This window comes from Oculina patagonica, chromosome 9 (genome assembly GCF_052425735.1).
Source record: "Oculina patagonica isolate OP01 chromosome 9, crgOcupat, whole genome shotgun sequence".
Lineage (NCBI taxonomy): Eukaryota > Metazoa > Cnidaria > Anthozoa > Scleractinia > Oculinidae > Oculina > Oculina patagonica.
Window position 1 is genome coordinate 13,806,260 of NC_135766.1, and position 27,976 is coordinate 13,834,235.

The window sequence follows — 27,976 nt, forward strand, 5'->3', positions numbered from 1 at the left end:
TATATATATATATATATATATATATATATATATATATATATATATATATCTGCACTATAGCTCATGTCATCCTGGGTCGTGCAAAAGAAGTATACCGTATGCGCAGGCAATGAGGCTACGAAGAATTTGTTCGAAATCGTCCTTTTTCGAAAAGAGAGCCAAAGATTTGGTGCTTTTCTTAACCAACAGGGGCTACAAGAAAAGTTACGTCGAGAGCCAAATACAGAGAGTAAGAAGCAAGACCAGAGAGGAGTTTTTGACAGGAAATCATCAAACGCGCAAGACAAAAACACCGTTCGTGGTGACTTATCATCCGGGATTGCCAAACTTAAGCAGGATTCTTAGGGACTTACATCCAGTGTTGCAGTCATCTAACAGATGCAAGAAAGCTATCAAAGATGTTCCATTAATAGCATTTCGGAAACCTAAAAGCCTTGGTGATTATTTGGTGAGAGCAAGAGTGAATAATCGTGAACGTGGAGATTACAGGCCAGGCACATGTAAATGTACATCCAGAAGATGTGAAGTTTGCAAATACATCGATGAGAACGATCGTTTTAAGAGCTCGCAAGACAATAGAAGTTATTCGATCAATTACAACCTTAATTGTAACTCTAGTTATGTAGTTTACTTAATTACGTGTAAGAAATGTTCGTTGCAGTATGTGGGCTCCACAACAACGAAATTTAGACTTAGGTTTAATAACCACAAGTCTAGAGTTAGGCGACACGAAATGTTGACGCAGGCCGAGAAAAGGGCTGATGATCTTTTGTACAGACATTTTTGTAGTGAAGGACATAATGGACTAAGCGACATTAAGATTCAATTGATAGACCGGGTTAATGGAGAACAACAGTTGCGAGAAAAGGAGGGTCAGTGGGCTTATAGACTGAAAACTCTAGATCCGAATGGATTGAATGATAATGATTTTTTCTTTGTACAAAATAGGCGCTCGAGACGTACGTAGATTTATGTAAAGTTAGTTAGCGCGCGCATGCGGGGGAGTAAACGAATTATTGTAGCGCGCGCGCGTGGTTGCTCAATTTGAAACTTGTTAATGTAGTATGGCGCGTGCAGGGCAACGGTTATTTACCCTGAAGAAGACGCCTATAAGGCGTCGAAATATAGGTAAAAAAATGAAAAAAAATGTCTTCATTTGTGATAAAGTTATATATATATATTTATATATATATATATATATATATATATATATATATATATATATATATATATATATATATATATATATATATATATATATATATATATATATATATGACTGGATTTTTGAAAACATGGTCTCCGGTTGAAGCAAAACTTTTTCGCCTGTCGCCTGGCGATAGCCAGGGGTCAGGCCAGCCTGGCGCTTGAAAAAGCAGGGGGCTTGGTGTCTTGAAGGGTTTTGGCATGCGGCCCAGGCTTCAGGCTACAGGGTGGTACCATGCCAACCAGCAGGTCTCATAACCCAGGGGGGGTGGGGTGGGTTCAAAAAGTGGACACTTGGACTAAAAAACTGATTTTTTGGTCTTTTTTGGTTTTCGTCAGCAGAACTGGCCTGGTTAGGCTACAAGGTTAGGTTGCGGCGGTGATCCAGCTGGGCAAAACTCAGGTGAGTGTGTTTGTTCGCCAGTGACTGCTTGACTTTGCTTGATTGACTGACAAAGCCTTTGATTTTCCTGGCAAAGTGCCAGTGAGAGGTTTGTGTTGCTGACACGGTTTTCAAAAATTCAACAATGTTGGCAGGGAATGGCTGCTTCCAGTTGGCTGTGGCCTACTGTTAGCCAGGCTTGGGCACCAGGGAATTCAGCAGGGCAAACAGTGACTTTCAGTGCAGTTTCAGATATTGCCTTACAATAGCTAATGTATTTTTTTCGTTGTTGTTTTTGCTTAGGGTGAATTGCTGCTTTTTTCAGCGATGGCTGTTAGAGGATTTTTTAATTTCTTATTCATTTTGATTACATTTTTACCTTTTTAGAAAGTTTTCTTGTCATCACCGAAAACAATAACTTTATCTTCGTAAGATTTTTAAATGTAACCCAGAGATTTTTCAGCCCAAACAGTCTAATAATTGTTGCATTAAATCAGTACAGGAACATTTCTCTTTAATTTAAGTAGTATTGTCATTGTATTAGTCCTAAGCTAGTAAGTTGGTGTCAGATTCAGAATTTAAAATTGTTATCTTTTACTTATTATTGTGTAGTTTTTTTTCAAACCTAACATTACAGAATTGCACAACTTTTCATTTTAAAATAGTGTCTTTTTGCTACATATTTGAAACAGTTTTTTCCGATTTGATTAGATGTTTTAGTTATCAAAAGTCGTGCTTACAATATTATGATAAGTTTAATAATAGTTTATAATTTAATCTAGATTTTTTCTTAGTAGACATTTTTTTATGTTTTCAATGTAAATTGCAATTTTAAAAAGGAAATGTTTTATTGTAACCAGTCGTGCGTTTTGAACATGAATAAAGCCATGGCTAGCTATAGGAAGATTAAGCAATCATTTCCTACGTATACGTTGTACTATTCATAAATAAAGTTTCCTATTACCTACAGCAAAGTTAGACTAATAAAAGTTGGCAATTAACAAATCTTGTTTTTCTCCTAAAGCATCTCTCCCGTCTGTTATGGAACCGTAATTCTTAAAAACCTGCTGGAAATCTTTTTCCTGGAGATAATTAATTCGTTATATAAACGGAAACAAAGCTTAAGTTTATTGTGAACTCACGTCAAAAAGTTCAAAATTAAGTGTTTAGTTTTGTGTTACCGGTATATTTCTATTCACCGGTACATTTTAACTTATACTTTTCCTATCTTTATTTATTCGTTTCTTAGGTCTCCTCAGCGTGCATATCAAATCTGCTGAACCTTTCTGTGATTACGGTTTATTTTTTAACGCGGCTGTTGTATTCGAAATTCTTTAACAGAAAGCAGCCTAATTCATCCTTGCTAACCCCTCGATTGATTGAGCAAAGAACTTGAATGCGCAAGTATAGAACAGAAGTTCTGCAGCACAATCATTCTAGGTTTCTGTACCACTGAGCAAATTAGAGTAGCAAAAAAACGCTATTTTCCGGCCTTGGCCGGTCCGTTAAGGAAAACCTGTGCTCTCGATCTTGAACACACATTCATTCAAGACCTCGGACATAGTTCTTCCCTACACGGACCTCCAGGCAGGCGCATAACATATGTGTGACTTATTTTGCCTTTCTCATTAAAGTATTGGCCAATCATTGGAGTCCTTTATTTGAAACTGAAGCTCCAATGGGTAGCTCGTGGGGCCGTGTATCAATAAGTTAAGTGTCCAGCAGACTGAAAGTGCATTCAACTGAAATACTGTGAAAACGCCAAACTAATTGCTAATAGCTAAAAAGATTACTAGCGAACTACCAGGTCATATTAACAACACTAGCTCTCTCCAAAAGGGAGAAGTTCGCAACAATATATTGGCAAAACAGAAGGTTTTTTAGCTCTTCGGCTACGTGAAAATGCCATTACATCGGAACAACCTATGATCAGGCACTTATTTAATTGTGAAAGATTTAAAAAAAAAAAAAAAATTTTTTTCAGCTTGCCGGATTACGCTTAAAGGTTTAATGACCGTTTTTTCCAGGCAGTTGGCAATATCTAAAATAACATATTTTATTTTACGCATAGTTTCAACAGACTATTACGTTTTTGCATTGTAGGTACAGACAAAAGTAATTAAAAGTAAAACAAAAGGACTGACTAGCAGTAAAAACACGGATGCAAAGACAGCAACAGCAAAAATTGAACTTAAATACATGATACCCTTGCCGCATAATAAGTTGGTCTTCCATATGCATAACATCTATCTACAGTAAAACGATTATTCCAGAGCGTTTCACTTCCACATCATTCCGGTAAAATTTTGTTTTAAATACTTTATTGACACACAAAATAATACAAGGAAATTTTATAACGATTAATGAAATAAATTATAGCAAAAATAATCTTAAATACACATACAACTAGAAAATATAGGATAAAACAGGTAGTTTACGATTAAAAAGCGGTAATTTTGGATATACATTGTATCGGCTAAATGGAAAAGAGGAAAAGAACAAGGAAAATCAACAAGATCTAAACGTAAATAATTAAATAAATGAAATAACTGAAAAGTTATAGGAAATTCTTCCACTTCCTATTAAATTCCTCCAGTTGTTTATTTTAAATGGCAATTTGCCTAAGGGTATCAATCCTGATATTTTAGCGGTAAGATATTTTATTAAATGTCGGGACTTTTGTCTGTGAAATCTATGCCTTATGTTGGCATTACAGTCCAGAAGAAAGAGCAAATAGTGCATCACCGCTTTGTCTATAATAGAAAAGTCGACCATTTGAAAACCACCTTCGTCAATTAAAAGGAGCACTGAAAGCTTTTCGTTCGATTTTGTCCGACTTAAAGTTCCAAATAAAATGAAACGGCAGTGTGTTGACGTCTTTTCAGAAAATTCATACCAAAACCAAAACACCAGTTGTACATCAGGAAAATGAAATAAAAAAATTAGGAAAGAGAGCTATATTTCGTCCGTCACCAGCAATATACATTGAAAATAAACTGTAGCGCTTATTAGCCTGAATTCAAGCTTCTGCCTTGGAATTCAAACGAAAGGTGTATCTTTTGTGGGACTCCTTTTCTTTCAGTCTTATTTGGCTTGCCACCTTCAGAAGTTTTTAAGTTATATTTGGTTTCCGTCAGTGTCCGTACCACGAACCTAGTAAGGAAAATTACTTACAATTTTTTATTCGTTACTTTGTACAATAACTCAGACGGTCCATCATTTTTTTGCACTAGTATATACCTTCGAGCGAGGTTATGACAGCAAACAGATCAAGAACTCTTTGGAAAGGTTCGGTTTAATTATTTCTGAAGATGTTTTATTTTTTGCGTTGTGACAACTGCTTGGAAAAGCGAATGTTAAAGCCTCTCGTTTCTTTCACCTTCTAGTACAGCCTTTTATTTTAAGACTAGCAATGTGCTTTGTAATTAACTAGTAATCGATTTTTAAAGTTGTAACAAATTCTTTGATTTCTATAGGCAGGAGCGAGTGATTAAATTTCCACAAATCGGTTCGTCGAGATTTTCTAGACTAAATCCGATAAAAATCGAAGAACAGAGTCGATGATTTTATCGCAGTTTTTCTGAGGCCAAAAACTCTTTTTTTTTTTTTTCAAACGAGCCAATAGTCAAGCGACATGTTTTTTTTTTCAGAGTTGCTGCTTTACATTTAAACCATTTGTTTTAATTTTTTAGTGTCGATATGTATTTCGTAGAGCTTAGGTCTGTTGAGATAAGCGACTTTCTCATTCGTACTGATGTCTTTTCCACTTGCGTTATCATATCTTCGTGTGGACAAGTGGACAGTAAAAATCCCTACTCTAATATAATTGATAAAGTGGAGTAAGTGCGTAGCATTAGTAACAAGTTTTCGTACGTTACCTTGGCATTTCGATCGTTAGGTCAGTAAATATCTCTGTCCAAAGTGATATATCAGAACGAGTTTATGAAATCTTCTGTTTTTATCAGAATTTTTTTCTGGTCTTTTAGACGAAAAAATAATTGTGAAACCTCGTCTACGTTTTGTACCATAGGAAAACTTACTTTATCGTTCTAATCTTCTCGCCAAAAGTTTTAAAGCTTTCATAGCGGCATGTTTCGTTAATAAAAGGTTACATCTTTATGTTTTACTGTACGCAAATACAGAATAGTAACGTAACGTAAAACGTACGTATTAAATTACCACCCGAAAGCTGGGAAAGGAATTATCACAACTTCAGTTATATTTTACTGTATACAAATATACAAGAGAGAAGTATCATACGTACAACGAACTAAAATTTGTAACCGAAAGTTTCGCTATCCTTGAAACTATAAGCGTGGTATTCCAGTAAAGATGTATTTCAATTTTATCATTTGATAAAAAAGAACACATCTGGTGATGTCTGTGCTGAGTGGATCGATCTGATATTCGTTTTATTTTTTTGACATGTGAACCCGGTTAATGTGCACGCATATTGACAGGCCTTTAAAATGACACCCTGTTGGGAAGTTATCGGATGAAATGACGCAGATGGTGAAACACGATTCTTTAGTGGCGTCTCCGAGTGAAGCAATTTCAATAAAAACAAACATTAATCTTGAGCAATCGCAAACTTTCTCTATTGCAAAAGAAACTCACGTAGTTGCGCAAACAAATAATATAAATTATTTCCAGAAAGCAGTGAGAACCACAATTTAAAATATGTTTCCGAAAGTACTTGTTTTGCAACTGGATTATCACAAGAATTTACCATGTCCTAAGGTCTCAGCACAAGATAGCCATTTCCTAAGGAAGCTAAGAACCAATCTCCTTGGAATCTATTGTGCAAATGAGGAAACCATTCACTGCTTCTTCTATGACGACAGCATTGGAGGAGCAGGACCTAACGAGGTAATATCTTCGTTAAATCATCTACTAGTCACCCTTCAGATGAAATATGGAAAATTCGATCAGCTTACAATTTGGTCCGATAACGCCCCAGGCCAATTTAAAGAGTGCTACTTGTTTTTTTACCTGGAATACCTGGTGAATAATGGGGACTTTCTGAGAGTAGACCTCAAATTTCTTTTGGAGGGTCACTCCTATTCGATATGTGATAGACGGTTTGGTTGCATACAGAAGTTCTTTGATACGATAGAGAGGGTTGATATTCCGCGGCAGTGGGCTTCGTTACTGGAAAACAGTTCTATGAAAAACATCGAGGTATATTGGGTTACATTAGACATGATCAAGGACTATAAAACATTCCTCAAAAGGGAATTTATTGCCAGGAATGAAGATGAAGACAGACAAATATTTGAAGTCAGAAGGTTAGCCTGGCTTAATTTCGGCTGTGGTGAAGTTGTTGATCCTGATAGCGGGGACTTGACTCTTGTTCATCATCCCGGAACTACGTATGTAAGGTTTAAAGTGGATACTGACGAAAGGCCAAGAATTGTTTCATTTTACAAAAAAAAACAGAGACACGGATTGAATGCCGAATTTCTCGTGCCTGTAAGGCATGAACAGAAACCTGTACCAGCACAAGTTAAAGAACACTGTTTGACGTTAGCTCGAAAATATTTAACAGAGGAGGCACAAGCATTTTATGCCTCTTTATCTTGTCAGAAAGGCGCTGCAGAGAATGAAGGCGAATAACTTAAATTTCGATAGAAGATCTTTTTGTGGGAAGTTTATTTAATCCATGCCACTTTCATGACATTGAACGATACACAATACCTTTTTAATATTCACTGGTGTATCGTGTCATAAAGGATGTATAACATAATAGGAAGATACACATAATGGACCAAAAAATTAAATGTATTGTATTTACGTTTTTTGAATGATACACAATACCTCTTTCGATTTTCACTGATATATCGTGCCCTTAAAGATGTAAAACTAAATAGGAATTTACATTTAACATACAATAATATGTTTACCTTTTTGAACGATACACAATACACTTTTAATTAATTTTCACTGGTGTATCTTGTCGTAAAAATGAACTCAATAGGAATTTACACATAATAGACAAAAAAATTAAGTGTGTTATTAACCTTTTTTGAACGATACACAGTACATTTTCAATTTTTAATTGTGTATCGTGGCGTTAAAATGTAAAACACGATAGGAAGTTACCGGCATATAGACCAAAATATTACAGTAAACTCTCGCCTTGCGGACACCTCGTTATTACGGATACTCCGTTATTATAATTACAGATAAGAGTTGGAGTCCCAGCGAATAAAAAATAACTGAAAATAACTCCCTGTACTACGGAATTTCTCTATAACGAACACCAAATAGTGGTCCCGAAGGTGTCCGTTGTAAAGGGAGTTGGCTGTAAATGTATTATTTTCGTTTTTTGAATAATACACAATACCTTTTTCAATTTTCATTAGTGCATCGTGTCGTAAAAGATGCATAACATAATAGGAAGCTACACATAATATACAGAAAAATATAACGATCTCATATCCAACAAGCGCGACTGGTATCATTGTTTTATTAAAAACGCCCAAAGAAATGTAATGTTTGAGCTCCCCAGCTAATTTTACTTGACGCTCACATGCCATTCCCTGTTAACCAATCAACAAGCAAGAATAGCAAAATACCATTGCTAGTTTTTAGTAATATGCAATACTGAATATACGTAGGTTGTAAAGATTCGTCGGAAATCTTTAACATTCGGCACAACCCCAGTTTTTTACTAGCTGCAAAGTGTATTTTGTTGACAATTTGTTGAATTATAAAACAATTATCCTGCTCGACCTTGCATTGCGAAATATTGTCTGATTTTAGCCAATAAGTATCAGGCAATGTTCCGCCGAAAGTGACGCAAACATCGTTTTAGTTGCGAGATGGAAACGTCTACCAAAGAACATTACACGTTATACGTTCTCTGTAGAGAAAGGAAAGAGCGTTACAAAATAAGGCCTGTGCCAAACGTCGAACTTCACATGAAACGAACTAAACTGAGCGAATTAAGCTCATAATAAGTTCGACGTTTGACTAAGGCGAGTTTGAGTCACCGTGACAAAATAGATGGACCTGATCATATCACTGCAGAAGATCTAACCAGCTATAACTAACTAAATAACTAATGAATTCGAAGAAAAATTGCAAGTCTGATTTAACGGTTTGGTACTATATTTAAATTCTTTTATTTTTAAATGCACGGTCTTCCCCCTTCATCAGTCTTACAGAGACCTGTAAGATCCTGAAGTAGGACGGCCGTGCCTTCCGAAATTAAAGATTGGAATTCAAATATAGTACGAATCCTTTTAATCAGCCTTGTAATTTTCCTTCATTAAGATCAACCAACACGTTCTATCCGTCTGCTTCAGACGGATAGTAAGTGTGAAGTTGACAGCGGGTCAAACGTCAATCTCCTTATGAAACGAACTCTAAAATTAAAAATTTGTATGCTATTTTTTTTTTGTTTTTTGCTGCACTGAATGTAGTTCGGTGTCGGTTCGACGAATTATGTTGACTCAACGGTCAAGCTTTACCTGTTTGGGTCGACCAAAACTGAAATTTAGTTCGTCTCATGTGAAGTTCGACGTTCGGCCTGAGTCTAAAAGGCGTGTAAAGGTACTGAAATTTACTCAGGTAGAGTTTGACTATTCGAGTATAGCGCCCATTCCGGGTCATTGTAATCCCAGAGCAACTCTACTGTTTGTGGAATGTCGCGCAGCGCTATGAAGAACACTCTGGGTTGGTTACTGTTCTTGTTTACAACGAATGGCTTCACGTTGGCATTTTTTCGCGAATGATTTAGGGTAGCTCCCCAAGGAAGTTTGCTTTGTACACTGCCTCGGTATGGATCAATGCTGAAAAATAAATACATAGACTAATATTATACATGCAGTTTATAAAAATATCATAACAATAATAGATTGTCATTTCGTATTAGAGGTAGGTTTCTGGAGGCACAATCGTCGATGCCTAGCTACAAAAATCATACTTTTGTAACCGGTAAACATACTACGTGGGAATGAATGCTAATAATTAGTTAAATTAAAAGCTATAGGTATCACTAAAAATGTTTGTTTAAACATTTCTTATTGAATGTTTTTACCCCAAAATGCTGACTTAAAAAAGTGTCGCTTTTCGAACCGCACAATCAAAGGCTACAAAATAAAGCCATGTATGGGATACTATGGATATGTCAGGATGGAATGGAATAAATACTATGGGATATTAAAGTTGCTTTACCCCAGTCAATTCTAAACCACGTTATCGGCGTGGTAAATTGAAGGACTACATGTTCGAATTTTCTTTCACTTAAGGCAAACAACGATAAAACATAATTAAAAAAAAGAATTTCAACACACTTAAAGCAGCACTCACGCAATGCCTGCGCTGTCCAACACCATAAGAACGCACACTTTTCCCTGCTCACGGTACTCGTTTTCCCGCCTCTTAGATTCTTCCAGGCCCACAACTTCACCTTCGTATTCGCATATAATTTCATGCTTTTTTATGTCCCTAGATGCGAAGGCGCATTTTCCGGCTTTTCGCGGATCACTAGGCACATCGTGAAGCTTAAGAAATCAAAAAAACATTAAGTTAAACACGTCCGAATGAATACGTTCCTAATGTGGAAAGATATCAGAGTTAATGCTATAGAAATAGACAAAAAGTAATATACACATAAAAAATGATATAATATTATTCCGAAATCATTCACGTTAAATAGAGCGTCATTGTTTTTGCAACCACAAACAGGAAATGATATTTTTATACACAAATTATCGTCACCTTATCAGCGGCCTAGCGGGGAGTCCACAATAAAGAATTAAGTTTATATGAATTTGCTCCCAGTGGCAAAGAGTTAGCACCCGTTGTTCATAATTTGGGAGAAGCGTATCATAGACGATTTTTTCAATGATAATATTGAAGACTTTTGTCGGACATTAAAGATTGCCTGTATTATAAAGACAGGAATCCGTAAGGAGAGGCTCGACTGTGTATGTACATGGCTGCTTACCTCGATTGGGGGAGTTGGCTTGGGATGGAGGGACATATAATGCTGAATTCGTTCGGCCATTATACGCCCCCCAAACTCAATTGCCCTCTCTCGTCGTGGCCGTTGAACCGCTATCCCAGTGTAGCCACGAATGTTAACATGGACAGCGGGCCTTATTGGCCAGCCATTCCGCTGCCCAAAAAACAAAACTTCCTTCTTGAATTGCTGGTCAAGTGAAAGGAAAAATAATAAAATGTTTTATTAAAAATATTTTTTATTATATTTTAAACTAACATGTGACTTAGATCCGGCACAGTTTAAAACCGTGTTGCCTCATTTCTTTTTCAGAACTCGCTAAACTATTTAGCATAACTGATCTAAAACATTTAGCATAACTGTATTTGGTTTCGATAATTAAAGGAAGCATCTTTACCGGATACATCAAAATTCGTCGATTTCTCAGAGCAGCGCACAAATGCTGTCTTCTTAATGCAATATATTTCTGTCACAGTGTAAGCATCATGCGTCCTTGGTAAGATTCACACAGGTCGTGAGGTCTAGACACTCACAGCGCAATAATGTCTTTCGCGGAACCTTCAAAAAAGCTGCCAGCATCAAACAAAGCTATTCCTTTTGTACCTTTTCAGATCTGTGTTCAGCCTGAGATGGATATGCTCTTACAAACTTCGCAATCTCTATGCGCTTAAGTTTAAAGTTTACTTAGCTACTTTGAAGTTTCAATACAGCAGATGCTAGAATCTGGCTACCAAGAAACCAGATTTTCCTATTCTTCCACACAAAATAGAAGTACTTCTTGCGGAAAGAAACCATTTTGTGTCTTTTTACATGATAACTGTATATGATCTAAAACAAAAGCGATTTCTCAAGATTTGTAACGACTTACCCGGTAAAAACTTCTCTCTTTCAATAGGTGTTTGGTTTGGCCGTCACGCTCAGACCACAGAGCCACAACACTTGTGTAATCCTCAAATATTTCTTTGGACGACACAAACTCTTGCTCCCCTGCCGATACAATCACTTCTTTTATGTACCTGTCCAAAAACGGACATTTCGCTGCTCTTTTGTGCTTTAGGATAACCCTCCTAATATTGACAAACTTCGGAGGCATTTTCAAACCGTTTTTCACGTGCTCTGAAGTCAAGCTACAAACTCTGTACTTGGCAGTCACGGTTGCATGCTGATTGCACGAAAATACGTCCGCGCGCATGGGAATTCGGCCATTAAAAATTAGCTCTGGTAACAGTCGAAAAGTGTATATAAACCGGCCAAGACGTGGGAATTTAATTCTTCTGGTATAAGTGGAAGCATATACTCGTGTTGATAAAAAGTTGCGTAATTAGTTATAATGCTGCCTTACCGTAATTCTTCTCCTTTCAGTAATCTTTTAGCATTTTGATAAAGAAATTTGAAGTTTAAAAATACACTTCTGCCAAAATTCTAATTCTAAAAATCCTAGCTTTCGCCGATACACGGTATTGACAATTATTCCACGTTGGTCAACTAAAAAATAAAGATGTTAACTACATATTTGAGATTCTGGTTTAACGACTAAATTTTATCTGCTCTTATGTCCCGAAGTATTTGAAATTTACCAATTACAACAGGCCCGGGAAATAATAATTTTTAACAGAGTACAACATTTGTTTGTATTTTTTTTAACTCGGGAAGAATTGTCATAAAATACTGCAGTTTTCAATTGAGTGCCGTAAAACCAAAACCAAAGTAATTACTCTAGCCAATCACAAAGAGCACAGACAAAAAGCGAAAAAGCGAAAAAGCGAAAAAGCGGCTGGAAATCGAGCCTAGTAGCCGGTGTGAAGTGCGGGAAAACGTGTACGGGCGAGTCATAATTGGTTTTGGTTTTACATGTGATTGGCTGAGAAAGTGGCGCGAGAGTTTTAAACCAATTACTAAGCGTACTAATGTAAAACCAATGCAAACGCGAATTACTTTCGACACTCAAGTGAAAACCGCTCTATGAGACTATGACCAAACAACATACCGTATTTTCTCAAGTAAACGACTCGGCGTTTATTTCAAACTTGGCCTGGTGAACCCGGCGTTTTAATCGGGGCCAGGCGTTTATTAACGAAGTGAAATTTTTTGTAATTTTTCAAGTTGATATATCATTACTCATCCTGCGATACCTAGGGCCAGTTTGTCAAAGCGGAACAATTTTCCCACTCGTTCCGCCCCTACAAAATTTCCCTGGGTCTCCGAGGATGATTAGTACCAAGGCACGTTGCAATCAGGATTTGCGACATAACAGAACCGAAACAATATATATGAACAACATGGAAACAAGTAAATGTACGGATATAAAACTTTAAGTTCATAAACGGGAACGCCTGGACCTCGCCGGAACAAAGGCTGGAACCTCGATCAAATAGCAGTTTTGACCCGGCGTTTAATCTGAGAAAATAGTTTGGCGTTTAATCGAGAAAATACGGTACATCGCTGCCTCAAAATAATTATAAAGAAAATAAGTCAGACTTGAAAGACAGGTCGTTTTCATTTAATATTTCTTTATTAAATGTTCATACACTAGTTAACTTTTGTAGCCAGAATAGTAACGTCATATTTCAAGGAAGCAAATCTAACCTCACTGTCTGTTAAGTGTGCCTCGCGTTCATCTGTCAGACGTGAGATTTTATCTTCGGACCTGTGCGGTCCAGTTTTATTTTTTTCCTTATTCAATCCACTTGTTAGTTGGTCGCAGGTTTGACAGGTGTCCTGCCTCGCTTTTCTAAAACTAAGTATTTCTTTCAATTCACTGTTAAAAATGTTTCTGAACGCCGAGAAACTCAAATTTGGACCTTTATTTGCTTGTCTCAAACTGGTTGTCTTCAAATTAGGGTTTTCAGCAAGGAATTGTGACCACATTTGACGCATAGTAACTTTTGAGTCAAAATATCGCTTAGCATCCGTCCTCGCTCTGCGATAATGTGAAACACTCGCGTCATACGAACAGATAAAGTCAACAACCAGGTTTTTCACATTAGGCAAAAACCGCCTTGGCGTCCTCTGGCCTCTCTGGTCCGGTTGTATGGCTGGATTATCAAGATGGATCTTTTTCAACAGCACTTCTATTTTGCTTGAAGACAATCCATAGCATTTTTTAAATGCGGTCTTGCAAACCATTCCCAATGTAGGTATATTGTAAGTCACTTTCCGTATACCTCTTATTGTCACCTGTATTTCCATGAGCTTGGAGAAGAGGTAATTCTGCTCATTATATGGTTTTTGATAAACCATATTTCTTTGATCTCGTATTAGACTTCTTGTTCGAAATGCACCGTTTCTCAGAAGGCAACCGCTATTGCAACATGTCAGAAGTATGTGGTTTACGTCGTTGAATGCAGCATTTTTTCGTCTAATTATTCTTCGCTTATTCTTAGCGACGTAAATTTTCTTCAACTTTTTTCTGGTAGTCAGATTTCTACTTCCCTTTTCCACAGAGCTAGCGAGTGGGGGTCCACGTACAAAATACTGCCATGGTCTTCTAGAATCGAAATTGTATAAAAGCTTGTTTAGGTCTTCACCGCCAGAATTACGCGAGGAATCGTCTGAACTCGATCTTGATGTTGTCATATTGAAAAGGCGATTTGTCGAAACACAGAAACGCCAGTATCTTTTATTAAATTTATTCGGTAAAATTTCGTCATAACGAATGAGGTTTACGAAATTAAATTACGAATGAGCTAGCATTCTCGATTTCTCCATTTCCGGTCAAAGGATTGCGTATCTCAAGGCGATTTTAACGTCAACTAAAGCCTGGAATCTGTCAACTTGCACGCCCATTTAGGTTTTTTGTTCTTGTGCAATTGGCGCATTTAGTTTGCGAAACACGTTACTTGTTTAATCGCCAATATGAATTAAAGTATTAGTTCCTTCAACGAAAACAAAAATCATCCCTCGAGAATAACATAAATTTATTATTCTGAGGACAAATGTTCAATAATTTAATAAGTGTTTAATTGGCGCGTGATTACTGTTGTCAGCTGTTGTTGTTCACTGTGGGATAATAGGGTCGATTGAAATATTCTAAAAAGCAGTGCACTTTTAATGACTACCCCTTTATTATTACTTCAGAAAATACTTATTAGTTTCACAGGAATCACAGCTAGGAGAAGTTTATCTACAACAGTTGTTCAAGAATTTTATGTTTGCGTGACATATCTTCTCCCTTGTCTCGTTATGCGACACGTTCAGCATTTGGCGGAAAAATAAACAGCGGGAGTCGACCACGAGCAATCCATATTTTTCGCAGGGTCCGTCGAAGCGATGCTTGAAGCGAAAATTTTTTGGGGAAGCGAAAAAAAAAATGAACGCTCGGTTGAAGGAGGCGGGGAGAGGCGAGAAGCGAAAATATTTAGCTTCTCGCCTCGCCCGCCTCCTCCCCACAGAGCGTTCATTTTTTTTTTCGCTTCAAGCTCGACGGTCAGTCTGTAGTCTAGTCGATGTCATGGGAGAGGTGATGCCCGCTCGCTTTTTAGTACTTCCGTACGTTTTAATTGAGATATATGGTTGGGAAATCCTGAGTTTTTCTCACATACAAAAATAAATAAAAATGAAACGAAATAACATTTAAATTTTGATCTGCCGTGAGTGGGCCGCGAAAAAACTTTCTTCCTTCTCCAGTCCACTGAAATAAACTATTGAAAGTCTTGCTCTCGAAAACCAAAATTGCTCGTAGCCGATCATTGCAAAGGCAAAGTAATAGTAAAGTAAAAGGCCTCCAATCGAAGGGGAGTATTCATGACCACTGCATCCATTTCCTTTTTCGACAAGATGAAGTTCAGGTAGTCTCAGTACAGTAGTTTGTCGCCGGTGGGAGGTTGTGAGTACAACTTTATACTGCATTGCTTATTTGACACTTTTTGCCAAACGAAAACGTTGCTTGCCTTTATTTAAGCACTTCAGCCTTTGCTACTGAGCGAAACCGAGATCCCAACATTTAACGTATTATTAAAACGAGCTCAATATTTATCGACCGCGCGAGGGGCTACGCTGTTAGGTATGATGGGAACTGGTGACGATTCCATCGCTGGTGATCGAATCAGTTTTCATTTCGTGGCCTCTTCTGCAGTCGAACTGTGTCGATGGTTTCTAATGAAATGACTAGAATCCCGTTCTATCTCTTTTGGATTTAATAACCTATATCGGTAAGTGTTCTTGCGCGTAAATTCAATAGGCTTATTTAAACAAAATGAACTTTTCTTAATTGTAAATAGGCGTATACCGGCCGAAGTATGGCGGGTAAACCTTAGAGAGCTTACGACTCACATCTGAAAATGTAAATTATATCTTTAGGGAACCGAAGTTTGGTCAGTGTTGTCTTTAAGTAAGCTGATGGTTTGCCTGGGACGTGGATTTGCGACGCTACAGACTGTTCAAACCGAAGTAGTTTATAAGGTAAGTTTAAAGTAACAACAAGACAGCGAATCTTCGAAGCCACTGAAATATGCTGTCTTTTCAATAAAGATAATTCGTCTTAAGTCTTAAGTTTGTAAATTCGTCTTAAGCGATTCAGTGGAATTCAGTGGAACTTCGAACTTTGTTTTCGATGTTTGGTGTTGTTAGAAAAGATTTCTTTTGATAAGATATTTGAAGCAGTACCAAAAAAGTTTGCAATAAGGTGGAAAAATTCTGGTACAACAATTTCTTATCAGAGTCTGAGAATGATATCCAAAGTTCACAAGCTATGGGCAAAGGCTCACATCTTTTAAGCGATTCAGTGGAATTCAGTGGAACTTCGAACTTTGTTTTCGATGTTTGGTGTTGTTAGAAAAGATTTCTTTCGATAAGATAATTATTTGAAGCAGTAACACAAAAGCTTGCAATCAGGTGTAAAAGTTTTGGTACATAATTTTGTACAATAACTACTCGAAGTCCTGGCGGATTTCCTCTTAATAAGCTTAGCTAATATTTTATTTCCATACAGCTGTTTATAAGCTTTTATATATCATTTTGCTGTTGCCTTAAAATAATTGTTAAATGAGACAATGAAGAAAAATTAGGCAGAGGTTAATAGATAGGTGTATTTCGCGCACTGCAGATCTCAGCTGTTTTTTATTTTGACAAGAGAACGTCTTTTATTACATAAAATGTTGAGTGAATCTACATGTTTTAAACGTTCGGTTTTAATCGATGGGTATAAGGAAGCGGCGAAAGTTTTCAATAAATTTCCCAATGGAAATTTACAAATAACTTTGCTTTAGTCATGCATTAACCAGCGATTCAGAAAAGTATGTACATACAACAATTAATGACTGCCATCGAATCATAACATATTTAATCTTAAATACTTCACAGAAAACACTATAAAACAAATCCATTTTGGCTTCTAAATAAGTGTTTGAAAAGAGCTCTGTCCGCATGCATTGGAATTATGCCTGCACTTGTAACTGAAAAGGTTTTTTTAGATTTGTACAATTAATGTATTTCAGGAATTAAAATTACTATCGAATAATGATCAGCTTGTTAAGATACAACTTTTTTACAAACTTAAAACTTTTTTGACCCTTTAATCACTGACCCATCAAAGTAAATAAGAGCTGGAAAGCACTGAAAACTTTTTTAAACTCCTTAACAGCAGAAGTTTTTTTACTGTGCTAAAAATTATAATTAATGGTACAATTAATTCATTCTAACTGATTTTTTTCTTTCAATTTTGTTTTTATGTTATGTCATCAATGATCTATCGATGTGTAAATCTTAGATTTTAATCTCAGATGATAACAGCTGTAGATTGAAATTCAGTTTCCCCCATACTCTTATCCTCCCACAAGTTTTTATTATTTTTTATTAGTATGTACGACACAAGTGAATAATGCTTTTTCGTGCACACTGATTGGTTAACTTGAGGGCCCAGATATGTAAGCAAAGTACTATTCACCTCCGAGCTGCTTAAGTGAAAGAAACTGCTTTTGCATGTCGCTTTGTATCTGAAACTAAGAAAAGTGATATTTTGGTTATTTGGTACGCTAATTTTAACTTGTGTGGTAATTATACCAAAACAGTTATTCACTTCAGTTTCTTGATCTGTAAATATGAATAAATGTTAATTATTTTAGTTTTAAATATTTATTGCTTGTAAAATCTTAATATTTCATAAACAAAATATTAAAAAATAAATAAAAATATATAGGGTGATCACATTCCACTGATTTTTAGCAAATTTAGTATTGGAGTCAAAACTACATCAGTGTAAGTTCTCATGGCCATGTTAAAATTTTATGTGTATCTGTTACCAGCTGGCCGTTTTAAAAGAAGACGTCACATGCCATATATATTTGATTACACGCCGCAGCATTTATTTAATTGTTTCTGATTTGAGTGCGATGTATATTTCAGGGAAGCAATTTTAATTTACAAGGCAGCATTTCTTAAAATGTATTTATAGCTAATAGTATGGTTACAGAACTTTTGAAATTTCAAAAAGAGAAGAATGTTTGAGTGCTTGTTTGAAAATATCTTTTCTATATCTTAAAACATAATTGTTCCTCTCATGAAAATAATTAAGTTTTGGAGGCTTGCACTTAATTTTAACTGCATTCCCTTTTTGACTTTATTATTCTAATGTCAATGCTACATCATATCATGATGTAGTGTTTTTTCAAAGGCAGCATTTAGTTAAATATAATAACTGCTATGCTTTAACTTTTTGTTGTCACTTCGACAAAAAATTTGATTTTTTTGTTTGTTTTTTTCACAACAGCAAAGCAGTAGCAAAGCTCAGGCTACAAGGTTAGGTTGCGGCGGTGATCCAGCTGGGCAAAACTCAGGTGAGTGTGTTTGTTCGCCAGTGACTGCTTGACTTTGCTTGATTGACTGACAAAGCCTTTGATTTTCCTGGCAAAGTGCCAGTGAGAGGTTTGTGTTGCTGACACGGTTTTCAAAAATTCAGTCATATGTTGGCAGGGAATGCCTGCTTCCAGCTGGCTGTGACCTACCGTTAGCCAGGCTCGGGCACCGGGCAAGTCAGCTGGGCAAACAGTGATTGTCAGTGCAATTCCAGGCATTACCTGCCAACATATGACTGGATTTTTGAAAACATGGTCTCCGGTTGAAGCAAAACTTTTTCGCCTGTCGCCTGGCGATAGCCAGGGGTCAGGCCAGCCTGGCGCTTGAAAAAGCAGGGGGCTTGGTGTCTTGAAGGGTTTTGGCATGCAGCCCAGGCTTCAGGCTACAGGGTGGTACCATGCCAACCAGCAGGTCTCATAACCCAGGGGGGTGGGGTGGGTTCAAAAAGTGGACACTTGGACTAAAAAACTGATTTTTTGGTCTTTTTTGGTTTTCGTCAGCAGAACTGGCCTGGTTAGGCTACAAGGTTAGGTTGCGGCGGTGATCCAGCTGGGCAAAACTCAGGTGAGTGTGTTTGTTCGCCAGTGACTGCTTGACTTTGCTTGATTGACTGACAAAGCCTTTGATTTTCCTGGCAAAGTGCCAGTGAGAGGTTTGTGTTGCTGACACGGTTTTCAAAAATTCAGTCATATGTTGGCAGGGAATGCCTGCTTCCAGCTGGCTGTGACCTACCGTTAGCCAGGCTCGGGCACCGGGCAAGTCAGCTGGGCAAACAGTGATTGTCAGTGCAATTCCAGGCATTACCTGCCAACATATGACTGGATTTTTGAAAACATGGTCTCCGGTTGAAGCAAAACTTTTTCGCCTGTCGCCTGGCGATAGCCAGGGGTCAGGCCAGCCTGGCGCTTGAAAAAGCAGGGGGCTTGGTGTCTTGAAGGGTTTTGGCATGCAGCCCAGGCTTCAGGCTACAGGGTGGTACCATGCCAACCAGCAGGTCTCATAACCCAGGGGGGTGGGGTGGGTTCAAAAAGTGGACACTTGGACTAAAAAACTGATTTTTTGGTCTTTTTTGGTTTTCGTCAGCAGAACTGGCCTGGTTAGGCTACACGGTTAGGTTGCGGCGGTGATCCAGCTGGGCAAAACTCAGGTGAGTGTGTTTGTTCGCCAGTGACTGCTTGACTTTGCTTGATTGACTGACAAAGCCTTTGATTTTCCTGGCAAAGTGCCAGTGAGAGGTTTGTGTTGCTGACACGGTTTTCAAAAATTCAGTCATATGTTGGCAGGGAATGCCTGCTTCCAGCTGGCTGTGACCTACCGTTAGCCAGGCTCGGGCACCGGGCAAGTCAGCTGGGCAAACAGTGATTGTCAGTGCAATTCCAGGCATTACCTGCCAACATATGACTGGATTTTTGAAAACATGGTCTCCGGTTGAAGCAAAACTTTTTCGCCTGTCGCCTGGCGATAGCCAGGGGTCAGGCCAGCCTGGCGCTTGAAAAAGCAGGGGGCTTGGTGTCTTGAAGGGTTTTGGCATGCGGCCCAGGCTTCAGGCTACAGGGTGGTACCATGCCAACCAGCAGGTCTCATAACCCAGGGGGGTGGGGTGGGTTCAAAAAGTGGACACTTGGACTAAAAAACTGATTTTTTGGTCTTTTTTGGTTTTCGTCAGCAGAACTGGCCTGGTTAGGCTACAAGGTTAGGTTGCGGCGGTGATCCAGCTGGGCAAAACTCAGGTGAGTGTGTTTGTTCGCCAGTGACTGCTTGACTTTGCTTGATTGACTGACAAAGCCTTTGATTTTCCTGGCAAAGTGCCAGTGAGAGGTTTGTGTTGCTGACACGGTTTTCAAAAATTCAGTCATATGTTGGCAGGGAATGCCTGCTTCCAGCTGGCTGTGACCTACCGTTAGCCAGGCTCGGGCACCGGGCAAGTCAGCTGGGCAAACAGTGATTGTCAGTGCAATTCCAGGCATTACCTGCCAACATATGACTGGATTTTTGAAAACATGGTCTCCGGTTGAAGCAAAACTTTTTCGCCTGTCGCCTGGCGATAGCCAGGGGTCAGGCCAGCCTGGCGCTTGAAAAAGCAGGGGGCTTGGTGTCTTGAAGGGTTTTGGCATGCAGCCCAGGCTTCAGGCTACAGGGTGGTACCATGCCAACCAGCAGGTCTCATAACCCAGGGGGGTGGGGTGGGTTCAAAAAGTGGACACTTGGACTAAAAAACTGATTTTTTGGTCTTTTTTGGTTTTCGTCAGCAGAACTGGCCTGGTTAGGCTACAAGGTTAGGTTGCGGCGGTGATCCAGCTGGGCAAAACTCAGGTGAGTGTGTTTGTTCGCCAGTGACTGCTTGACTTTGCTTGATTGACTGACAAAGCCTTTGATTTTCCTGGCAAAGTGCCAGTGAGAGGTTTGTGTTGCTGACACGGTTTTCAAAAATTCAGTCATATGTTGGCAGGGAATGCCTGCTTCCAGCTGGCTGTGACCTACCGTTAGCCAGGCTCGGGCACCGGGCAAGTCAGCTGGGCAAACAGTGATTGTCAGTGCAATTCCAGGCATTACCTGCCAACATATGACTGGATTTTTGAAAACATGGTCTCCGGTTGAAGCAAAACTTTTTCGCCTGTCGCCTGGCGATAGCCAGGGGTCAGGCCAGCCTGGCGCTTGAAAAAGCAGGGGGCTTGGTGTCTTGAAGGGTTTTGGCATGCAGCCCAGGCTTCAGGCTACAGGGTGGTACCATGCCAACCAGCAGGTCTCATAACCCAGGGGGGTGGGGTGGGTTCAAAAAGTGGACACTTGGACTAAAAAACTGATTTTTTGGTCTTTTTTGGTTTTCGTCAGCAGAACTGGCCTGGTTAGGCTACAAGGTTAGGTTGCGGCGGTGATCCAGCTGGGCAAAACTCAGGTGAGTGTGTTTGTTCGCCAGTGACTGCTTGACTTTGCTTGATTGACTGACAAAGCCTTTGATTTTCCTGGCAAAGTGCCAGTGAGAGGTTTGTGTTGCTGACACGGTTTTCAAAAATTCAGTCATATGTTGGCAGGGAATGCCTGCTTCCAGCTGGCTGTGACCTACCGTTAGCCAGGCTCGGGCACCGGGCAAGTCAGCTGGGCAAACAGTGATTGTCAGTGCAATTCCAGGCATTACCTGCCAACATATGACTGGATTTTTGAAAACATGGTCTCCGGTTGAAGCAAAACTTTTTCGCCTGTCGCCTGGCGATAGCCAGGGGTCAGGCCAGCCTGGCGCTTGAAAAAGCAGGGGGCTTGGTGTCTTGAAGGGTTTTGGCATGCGGCCCAGGCTTCAGGCTACAGGGTGGTACCATGCTAACCAGCAGGTCTCATAACCCAGGGGGGTGGGGTGGGTTCAAAAAGTGGACACTTGGACTAAAAAACTGATTTTTTGGTCTTTTTTGGTTTTCGTCAGCAGAACTGGCCTGGTTAGGCTACAAGGTTAGGTTGCGGCGGTGATCCAGCTGGGCAAAACTCAGGTGAGTGTGTTTGTTCGCCAGTGACTGCTTGACTTTGCTTGATTGACTGACAAAGCCTTTGATTTTCCTGGCAAAGTGCCAGTGAGAGGTTTGTGTTGCTGACACGGTTTTCAAAAATTCAGTCATATGTTGGCAGGGAATGCCTGCTTCCAGCTGGCTGTGACCTACCGTTAGCCAGGCTCGGGCACCGGGCAAGTCAGCTGGGCAAACAGTGATTGTCAGTGCAATTCCAGGCATTACCTGCCAACATATGACTGGATTTTTGAAAACATGGTCTCCGGTTGAAGCAAAACTTTTTCGCCTGTCGCCTGGCGATAGCCAGGGGTCAGGCCAGCCTGGCGCTTGAAAAAGCAGGGGGCTTGGTGTCTTGAAGGGTTTTGGCATGCGGCCCAGGCTTCAGGCTACAGGGTGGTACCATGCCAACCAGCAGGTCTCATAACCCAGGGGGGTGGGGTGGGTTCAAAAAGTGGACACTTGGACTAAAAAACTGATTTTTTGGTCTTTTTTGGTTTTCGTCAGCAGAACTGGCCTGGTTAGGCTACAAGGTTAGGTTGCGGCGGTGATCCAGCTGGGCAAAACTCAGGTGAGTGTGTTTGTTCGCCAGTGACTGCTTGACTTTGCTTGATTGACTGACAAAGCCTTTGATTTTCCTGGCAAAGTGCCAGTGAGAGGTTTGTGTTGCTGACACGGTTTTCAAAAATTCAGTCATATGTTGGCAGGGAATGCCTGCTTCCAGCTGGCTGTGACCTACCGTTAGCCAGGCTCGGGCACCGGGCAAGTCAGCTGGGCAAACAGTGATTGTCAGTGCAATTCCAGGCATTACCTGCCAACATATGACTGGATTTTTGAAAACATGGTCTCCGGTTGAAGCAAAACTTTTTCGCCTGTCGCCTGGCGATAGCCAGGGGTCAGGCCAGCCTGGCGCTTGAAAAAGCAGGGGGCTTGGTGTCTTGAAGGGTTTTGGCATGCGGCCCAGGCTTCAGGCTACAGGGTGGTACCATGCCAACCAGCAGGTCTCATAACCCAGGGGGGTGGGGTGGGTTCAAAAAGTGGACACTTGGACTAAAAAACTGATTTTTTGGTCTTTTTTGGTTTTCGTCAGCAGAACTGGCCTGGTTAGGCTACAAGGTTAGGTTGCGGCGGTGATCCAGCTGGGCAAAACTCAGGTGAGTGTGTTTGTTCGCCAGTGACTGCTTGACTTTGCTTGATTGACTGACAAAGCCTTTGATTTTCCTGGCAAAGTGCCAGTGAGAGGTTTGTGTTGCTGACACGGTTTTCAAAAATTCAGTCATATGTTGGCAGGGAATGCCTGCTTCCAGCTGGCTGTGACCTACCGTTAGCCAGGCTCGGGCACCGGGCAAGTCAGCTGGGCAAACAGTGATTGTCAGTGCAATTCCAGGCATTACCTGCCAACATATGACTGGATTTTTGAAAACATGGTCTCCGGTTGAAGCAAAACTTTTTCGCCTGTCGCCTGGCGATAGCCAGGGGTCAGGCCAGCCTGGCGCTTGAAAAAGCAGGGGGCTTGGTGTCTTGAAGGGTTTTGGCATGCGGCCCAGGCTTCAGGCTACAGGGTGGTACCATGCCAACCAGCAGGTCTCATAACCCAGGGGGGTGGGGTGGGTTCAAAAAGTGGACACTTGGACTAAAAAACTGATTTTTTGGTCTTTTTTGGTTTTCGTCAGCAGAACTGGCCTGGTTAGGCTACAAGGTTAGGTTGCGGCGGTGATCCAGCTGGGCAAAACTCAGGTGAGTGTGTTTGTTCGCCAGTGACTGCTTGACTTTGCTTGATTGACTGACAAAGCCTTTGATTTTCCTGGCAAAGTGCCAGTGAGAGGTTTGTGTTGCTGACACGGTTTTCAAAAATTCAGTCATATGTTGGCAGGGAATGCCTGCTTCCAGCTGGCTGTGACCTACCGTTAGCCAGGCTCGGGCACCGGGCAAGTCAGCTGGGCAAACAGTGATTGTCAGTGCAATTCCAGGCATTACCTGCCAACATATGACTGGATTTTTGAAAACATGGTCTCCGGTTGAAGCAAAACTTTTTCGCCTGTCGCCTGGCGATAGCCAGGGGTCAGGCCAGCCTGGCGCTTGAAAAAGCAGGGGGCTTGGTGTCTTGAAGGGTTTTGGCATGCGGCCCAGGCTTCAGGCTACAGGGTGGTACCATGCCAACCAGCAGGTCTCATAACCCAGGGGGGTGGGGTGGGTTCAAAAAGTGGACACTTGGACTAAAAAACTGATTTTTTGGTCTTTTTTGGTTTTCGTCAGCAGAACTGGCCTGGTTAGGCTACAAGGTTAGGTTGCGGCGGTGATCCAGCTGGGCAAAACTCAGGTGAGTGTGTTTGTTCGCCAGTGACTGCTTGACTTTGCTTGATTGACTGACAAAGCCTTTGATTTTCCTGGCAAAGTGCCAGTGAGAGGTTTGTGTTGCTGACACGGTTTTCAAAAATTCAGTCATATGTTGGCAGGGAATGCCTGCTTCCAGCTGGCTGTGACCTACCGTTAGCCAGGCTCGGGCACCGGGCAAGTCAGCTGGGCAAACAGTGATTGTCAGTGCAATTCCAGGCATTACCTGCCAACATATGACTGGATTTTTGAAAACATGGTCTCCGGTTGAAGCAAAACTTTTTCGCCTGTCGCCTGGCGATAGCCAGGGGTCAGGCCAGCCTGGCGCTTGAAAAAGCAGGGGGCTTGGTGTCTTGAAGGGTTTTGGCATGCGGCCCAGGCTTCAGGCTACAGGGTGGTACCATGCCAACCAGCAGGTCTCATAACCCAGGGGGGTGGGGTGGGTTCAAAAAGTGGACACTTGGACTAAAAAACTGATTTTTTGGTCTTTTTTGGTTTTCGTCAGCAGAACTGGCCTGGTTAGGCTACAAGGTTAGGTTGCGGCGGTGATCCAGCTGGGCAAAACTCAGGTGAGTGTGTTTGTTCGCCAGTGACTGCTTGACTTTGCTTGATTGACTGACAAAGCCTTTGATTTTCCTGGCAAAGTGCCAGTGAGAGGTTTGTGTTGCTGACACGGTTTTCAAAAATTCAGTCATATGTTGGCAGGGAATGCCTGCTTCCAGCTGGCTGTGACCTACCGTTAGCCAGGCTCGGGCACCGGGCAAGTCAGCTGGGCAAACAGTGATTGTCAGTGCAATTCCAGGCATTACCTGCCAACATATGACTGGATTTTTGAAAACATGGTCTCCGGTTGAAGCAAAACTTTTTCGCCTGTCGCCTGGCGATAGCCAGGGGTCAGGCCAGCCTGGCGCTTGAAAAAGCAGGGGGCTTGGTGTCTTGAAGGGTTTTGGCATGCGGCCCAGGCTTCAGGCTACAGGGTGGTACCATGCCAACCAGCAGGTCTCATAACCCAGGGGGGTGGGGTGGGTTCAAAAAGTGGACACTTGGACTAAAAAACTGATTTTTTGGTCTTTTTTGGTTTTCGTCAGCAGAACTGGCCTGGTTAGGCTACAAGGTTAGGTTGCGGCGGTGATCCAGCTGGGCAAAACTCAGGTGAGTGTGTTTGTTCGCCAGTGACTGCTTGACTTTGCTTGATTGACTGACAAAGCCTTTGATTTTCCTGGCAAAGTGCCAGTGAGAGGTTTGTGTTGCTGACACGGTTTTCAAAAATTCAGTCATATGTTGGCAGGGAATGCCTGCTTCCAGCTGGCTGTGACCTACCGTTAGCCAGGCTCGGGCACCGGGCAAGTCAGCTGGGCAAACAGTGATTGTCAGTGCAATTCCAGGCATTACCTGCCAACATATGACTGGATTTTTGAAAACATGGTCTCCGGTTGAAGCAAAACTTTTTCGCCTGTCGCCTGGCGATAGCCAGGGGTCAGGCCAGCCTGGCGCTTGAAAAAGCAGGGGGCTTGGTGTCTTGAAGGGTTTTGGCATGCGGCCCAGGCTTCAGGCTACAGGGTGGTACCATGCCAACCAGCAGGTCTCATAACCCAGGGGGGTGGGGTGGGTTCAAAAAGTGGACACTTGGACTAAAAAACTGATTTTTTGGTCTTTTTTGGTTTTCGTCAGCAGAACTGGCCTGGTTAGGCTACAAGGTTAGGTTGCGGCGGTGATCCAGCTGGGCAAAACTCAGGTGAGTGTGTTTGTTCGCCAGTGACTGCTTGACTTTGCTTGATTGACTGACAAAGCCTTTGATTTTCCTGGCAAAGTGCCAGTGAGAGGTTTGTGTTGCTGACACGGTTTTCAAAAATTCAGTCATATGTTGGCAGGGAATGCCTGCTTCCAGCTGGCTGTGACCTACCGTTAGCCAGGCTCGGGCACCGGGCAAGTCAGCTGGGCAAACAGTGATTGTCAGTGCAATTCCAGGCATTACCTGCCAACATATGACTGGATTTTTGAAAACATGGTCTCCGGTTGAAGCAAAACTTTTTCGCCTGTCGCCTGGCGATAGCCAGGGGTCAGGCCAGCCTGGCGCTTGAAAAAGCAGGGGGCTTGGTGTCTTGAAGGGTTTTGGCATGCGGCCCAGGCTTCAGGCTACAGGGTGGTACCATGCCAACCAGCAGGTCTCATAACCCAGGGGGGTGGGGTGGGTTCAAAAAGTGGACACTTGGACTAAAAAACTGATTTTTTGGTCTTTTTTGGTTTTCGTCAGCAGAACTGGCCTGGTTAGGCTACAAGGTTAGGTTGCGGCGGTGATCCAGCTGGGCAAAACTCAGGTGAGTGTGTTTGTTCGCCAGTGACTGCTTGACTTTGCTTGATTGACTGACAAAGCCTTTGATTTTCCTGGCAAAGTGCCAGTGAGAGGTTTGTGTTGCTGACACGGTTTTCAAAAATTCAGTCATATGTTGGCAGGGAATGCCTGCTTCCAGCTGGCTGTGACCTACCGTTAGCCAGGCTCGGGCACCGGGCAAGTCAGCTGGGCAAACAGTGATTGTCAGTGCAATTCCAGGCATTACCTGCCAACATATGACTGGATTTTTGAAAACATGGTCTCCGGTTGAAGCAAAACTTTTTCGCCTGTCGCCTGGCGATAGCCAGGGGTCAGGCCAGCCTGGCGCTTGAAAAAGCAGGGGGCTTGGTGTCTTGAAGGGTTTTGGCATGCGGCCCAGGCTTCAGGCTACAGGGTGGTACCATGCCAACCAGCAGGTCTCATAACCCAGGGGGGTGGGGTGGGTTCAAAAAGTGGACACTTGGACTAAAAAACTGATTTTTTGGTCTTTTTTGGTTTTCGTCAGCAGAACTGGCCTGGTTAGGCTACAAGGTTAGGTTGCGGCGGTGATCCAGCTGGGCAAAACTCAGGTGAGTGTGTTTGTTCGCCAGTGACTGCTTGACTTTGCTTGATTGACTGACAAAGCCTTTGATTTTCCTGGCAAAGTGCCAGTGAGAGGTTTGTGTTGCTGACACGGTTTTCAAAAATTCAGTCATATGTTGGCAGGGAATGCCTGCTTCCAGCTGGCTGTGACCTACCGTTAGCCAGGCTCGGGCACCGGGCAAGTCAGCTGGGCAAACAGTGATTGTCAGTGCAATTCCAGGCATTACCTGCCAACATATGACTGGATTTTTGAAAACATGGTCTCCGGTTGAAGCAAAACTTTTTCGCCTGTCGCCTGGCGATAGCCAGGGGTCAGGCCAGCCTGGCGCTTGAAAAAGCAGGGGGCTTGGTGTCTTGAAGGGTTTTGGCATGCGGCCCAGGCTTCAGGCTACAGGGTGGTACCATGCCAACCAGCAGGTCTCATAACCCAGGGGGGTGGGGTGGGTTCAAAAAGTGGACACTTGGACTAAAAAACTGATTTTTTGGTCTTTTTTGGTTTTCGTCAGCAGAACTGGCCTGGTTAGGCTACAAGGTTAGGTTGCGGCGGTGATCCAGCTGGGCAAAACTCAGGTGAGTGTGTTTGTTCGCCAGTGACTGCTTGACTTTGCTTGATTGACTGACAAAGCCTTTGATTTTCCTGGCAAAGTGCCAGTGAGAGGTTTGTGTTGCTGACACGGTTTTCAAAAATTCAGTCATATGTTGGCAGGGAATGCCTGCTTCCAGCTGGCTGTGACCTACCGTTAGCCAGGCTCGGGCACCGGGCAAGTCAGCTGGGCAAACAGTGATTGTCAGTGCAATTCCAGGCATTACCTGCCAACATATGACTGGATTTTTGAAAACATGGTCTCCGGTTGAAGCAAAACTTTTTCGCCTGTCGCCTGGCGATA

General features: G+C 41.5%; 2 long non-coding RNA genes across 3 annotated transcripts; both read left to right on the forward strand.

Moving 5' to 3' along the window:
• The first annotated feature begins 1,515 nt into the window (after window positions 1-1,515).
• Window positions 1,516-2,593, forward strand: LOC144666291 (uncharacterized). Its single transcript, XR_013573158.1, has 2 exons — window positions 1,516-1,609; window positions 1,892-2,593. It is a non-coding gene; the product is annotated as an uncharacterized LOC144666291 (long non-coding RNA).
• Window positions 2,594-15,586: 12,993 nt separating this feature from the next.
• On the forward strand, window positions 15,587-20,081 carry LOC144666285 (uncharacterized). Of its 2 annotated transcripts, none has more exons than XR_013573153.1 (5): window positions 15,587-15,709; window positions 15,858-15,959; window positions 18,265-18,331; window positions 18,851-18,914; window positions 20,020-20,081. It is a non-coding gene; the product is annotated as an uncharacterized LOC144666285 (long non-coding RNA). The 2 variants fall into 2 exon arrangements; XR_013573154.1 differs by having other exon boundaries at window positions 18,854-18,914.
• Window positions 20,082-27,976: the final 7,895 nt, after the last annotated feature.